The sequence below is a fragment of the Rattus norvegicus genome, chromosome 5, assembly GCF_021556685.1.
Source record: "Rattus norvegicus strain SHRSP/BbbUtx chromosome 5, alternate assembly SHRSP_T2T, whole genome shotgun sequence".
NCBI classification, from domain to species: domain Eukaryota; kingdom Metazoa; phylum Chordata; class Mammalia; order Rodentia; family Muridae; genus Rattus; species Rattus norvegicus.
Genome location: NC_141538.1, coordinates 65,817,227 through 65,821,873, shown reverse-complemented (window position 1 = coordinate 65,821,873; position 4,647 = coordinate 65,817,227). Strand labels below are relative to the sequence as shown.

Here is a 4,647-nt window from a genome sequence, read left to right as displayed (position 1 = left end):
TGTCCTGACTCTCTTCACTGATACGGCCTACGATGTGAAAGTATAAGTCAAACAAACCCTTTCCTCCAAACTTGATTTTGGTCACAGGGTTTTGTCACAGTGGTAGAAGTCCTGACTAGGACACTGGTTTTCTGAATCCCCTGCTAATGGTAACACAAAGCCACCAGCATGGGGAGGGTTGTCTGCACCTTTCCAAATTATTTTCTTTTTTCTACTTAAAATGTCTTTGGAGCCAGGGAGGTGACTCAGCAGGCAGAATCACTTGCTGCATAAACATGATGACCTGAGTTCAGTCCCTAAATCCTACACACACACACACACACACACACACACACACACACACATACACACACGCGCACACACACACACTCACACAGACACATACATGCTCACACACACAGACACACACTCACACACACAGACACACACACACACACTCACACACATACATACACACACATATGCACACACACTCACACACACAGACACACACATGCATATTCACACATACACACACAAACACACACACATACACAGACACACACACACACTCACACACACAGACATGCACACACACACACACACACACACACACACACACACACGAAAGAAAAATACAGTTTTAAAAATGTCTTTTTTCCCCCAGTGCTGAAGATTAAACCCAGGACCTCATGAACAGTAAGCAGGAGTTACCCCCATGAATCCATTGTAGTCTGATGTTTGAAGATATTGCTCTGTGCATTTTGTTTTTCTTTCCAGAAGACAGTGATACGCCCTTGGGTTTATAGCACAACATGCCGTCAGCCCCCTCTTCCAGCCATGAACGATGACATGGGTAGAGGTTTAATGTAGTCAAGAACATGTTAAGAAACAGAAGCACAGAGAGGGAAAACACCCTGCTTATGACCATGAAGCAAGCCTGGGAGGACCAGAGCTTTTAAAACACAACTCAGCATTTTCCCAACTGCTCTGTCTAGAACATTCCTTGGCGTCAACACCGGTCAGCAGTAGAAGGTACTCTAAAGATAAGGGGCTTCTAGGATGTCAGTCTGTCATTTTAGATCTAGATGAGTGAGTATGTGAAGTCTTCGCTTTGTGTAAAGTCGAGCTCAGCTACTGGCACTGAGTGGAATGGTAACCACCTGAGTGCCAGTATGCTAGGCAAGACAGTGCCTACACCCTCCGATCCACACAGCGGGGGTCACATAGACCCTTCCTGGGATCAAAATTGATGCATACAGAGGTGAGCAGGGACCCAGCTTGTGTCTCCCTGGCTGGCAGAGACCAGTCCTACTTTAATCTTTCTCAGGCAGATCTCTTCTTGCTCCTGTTAGGAGCCCGGAAGAAGTGGGATGTGGTACAGCTTGTGGGTCAGAGACAAATCATTTTCACTTTTCTGTATGGAGTTCTACACAGTTCTACATAGGAAGGGGCTGCATTTGGAAAGGTCCAGTATAATTTCTGAACATGGATGGCTACAGTAAATGGTATAGGACAGAGGGAGAAGGAACTGGACTGCTAAATTGCCTGGAGGGGCTGTGTGTCTATATGTCTATCTAGGTCAGGGACAGTGAGACTTTGACACCCACTTTAGTGCTCTCTTGCAGCTCCCAAATATTCCTGACCCTCGTCCTCAGCTTGAATTGCCACGTTCCCCCAGTTCTCAGAAGGTATCACGGTTTGTATATGCTTGGCCTAGGGAGTGGCACTATTTGGAAGTGTGGCCTTGTTGGTGTAGGTGTGTCACTGTGGGTGTGGGTATGGGCTTTAAGACCTTAGTCCTAGCTGCCTGGAACTGAGTTTTCAGCTAGAAGCCTTCAGATGAAGATGTAGAACTCTCAGTTCCTCCTGCACCATCTCTGTCTGGACGCTGCCATGTTCCCACCTTCGCGATAATGGACTGAACCTCTGAACTGTAAGCCAGCCCCAATTAAATGTTGTCCGTATAAGAGTTGCCTTGGTCATGGTGTCTGTTCACAGCAGTAAAACCCTACCAAGAGTGGAGTATTGCTGTGATAGGCCTGACCATGCATGCTTTTGTTCAGAGGAATGTAGATTCGGGGACTTTGGGTTTGGAAAGCAGTGGAATGCTTTAAATGGGGCTTTATGGGCTAACCTAGTAGTAATATAGAAGACTTTGTTGCTGTGAGTGATTTGAACTGTACAGACCTGGCCCAAGAGGTTTCAGTGGAGAATTTCAATATGGGTCCTAGAGATTGTTTTCGTGGTATTTTGGTGAAGAATGTGGCTACCTTTTGCCCTTGTCTGAAGAGTCTGCCTGAGGCTAAGGTGAAAAGACTCAGATGAACTGCACTGACAAAGGAAGTCTCAAAAAAGCTCAGCAGAAGCTTTATTCTCTTGTTAAGTCTCATGAAGAGCATTTTGAACGAGCACAGCAAGCTTAGAAAGGAAAAATACAAAATATATGGTTTGAGTATTAATGGGGCACCCGGAAGTGAAATGGAACTGAATCCTATATTCTAGGAGGTAACAGATTAAGGGATTTTTTGGGGGGGCAAGATTCTACCCTGCTAAGTTTAGATCCAGGGATGGTGGTACACGCCTTTAATCCCAGCATTACAGGAGACACAGCCATACAGATCTCTTGAGTCCAAGGTCAATCTACAGAGTAAGCTTCAGGACAGCCAATCTTAGGCAGAGAGGGAGTCTGAAAAACAGAAAGCTGGTGATAATGTAATAGAACAAGGGGGCCATGTTCCAGCCACAGCGAACAGCAGAACTTCACAGCTTTGGCCACGTGGCTCTGGCTTGAGAGTCCAGAATAAAAGGAACTACTGTGAGAATTGATGCTGGTCAGCTGGAGCTAAGAAATTAATGGTGATTATGAGACCAGTATCGATTCCAGACACTTGGCGGCTTGAGAAGCAGAACCACTAGCTCGCTTCTGGGTCCAGTCAACACTTCTAAGCAAGAGGGCGATATGGCAGCTCCGACTAAGGGCGACTAAGGGCGAGAGCCTGTCCTTGGCGGTGCACAGACCTGGAGACATTCACCTGATGAACCACCCAATCCCTGAGCTGGGCCCAAATGACGTGTTACTAAAGATGCATTCAGTGGGGGATCTGCGGCTCAGATGTTCGGAGCATGGCCGAATTGAGGATTTTGCTGTGAAAAAGCCAATGGTGCTTGGGCAGGAAGCTGCTGGAACAGTCACGGTAGTCAGAGCACCAGTGAAACATCTAAAACCAGGAGATCGGGTTGCCATGGAGCCTGGCGTTCCCAGAAATAGACAAATACTGCAAGATTCACCGATACAATCTGACGTCATCGATCTTCTATGCCACACCCCCGGTCGATGGGAACCAATGCTGCTTCTACAAGCGCAGGGCTGACTTCTGTCCCAAGCTTCCTAATGGTGTCACCTTTGAAGAAGGGGCCCTGGTTGAGCCTCTCTCTCTCTGTGGGGATCTATGCCTGCCATTAAGGTTCAGTTTCGTCCTTGTGTGTGGAGCTGGCCACTCTGGTGGGACCTTGGCAGTTGTGGGAATGGGCTCCGAGATGATCAGTTTACCCCTAGTGCAGCTGTGCGGGAGGTAGATATCAAAGGAGTGTTTTTGATACTGCAAATGTGGCCGGTGGCAGTTTCCATGCTTGCATCGAAGACTTTGAATACAAAGCCCTTAGTTACCCATAGGTTCCCTCTGGAGAAGACCGGAGAAGCCTTTGAAACAGCCAAAAAGGGAGTGGGGCTGAAAGTTATGATCATGGGTGACCCCAGTGACCAGAACCCTTAAATGTGAATTGCTCTATGCCCTCAGCCCACTCTAAGGGCTAAATGGCTAGAGGGGAGGTCATTAGTGCAGAACTTTCTTTTGAAAATAATAACCTCATAAGCCAAGAGCCTTAGAGGAGTTGATGTGCCTTAAAGACAGAAGTAGGCACACCTTGGGGGACCTTGTAGCCAGGATGAGCTGCTTATACTGAGGAAACTCTAGCACAGAGTCTGGCAGATAGGTCCCGGGAATGTCCTTTCTCTAGTACCTTCTTTGGGTGAGGAGACGAAACATGCCTTGTCCATGTTCCAATGTGGCTGCCAGAAAGCGGGGTTGACTTATGAAGGGGCAGCTTCATAAACATGGAAGTGACCCAAAGGGTTGAACTTTCGGTCAGATGTTTCGAGCACCATGTCTCTCAAGCTAAGTGTCATTTATTTGAGGGGGATAAGAAAAGGAACTTGCCTTCTGGATCCAGGCGAGGAACTGGTGGGAAGAATAAAACAAATCTGAGCTACACCAGCTTACATTCCCAGGTGTAGACCACCTCTGCCTCAGCTCCGGAGAATTCTGCCCTTACATTTGCAAAGTGGAGGCCACCTTCCCAACACTGCTCATTCATGATCAGGAGCAGAACCGGTTGCTAGGCAACAGGAGACTTCCACCCAAAGATCTTAAATCCTGTCTAACTCATACAGGAGGGCCACAGGAGGGCTTGAGTTTCCCACTCACAGGATTCGACTCCTCTCCCAGGCTCACTCCCAGGCAATTATTATCCCATCCCACTCAGTTCTGGCACCAGAAGATGCTCCCTTCTCAGCTGGGCAAGGCTGGTGATATCTGTTGGGTGGGTATCACAGAGCCTAATTAAATTATAGGGCTTTTCTTTGTAAGATTTGGGTTCATATCACAC

At 47.5% G+C, this 4,647-nt stretch overlaps 1 pseudogene; it reads left to right on the top strand.

Moving 5' to 3' along the window:
- The first annotated feature begins 826 nt into the window (after positions 1 to 826).
- LOC148005775 (sorbitol dehydrogenase pseudogene) lies at positions 827 to 4,164 on the top strand (annotated as a pseudogene).
- The last annotated feature ends 483 nt before the right edge of the window (positions 4,165 to 4,647 follow it).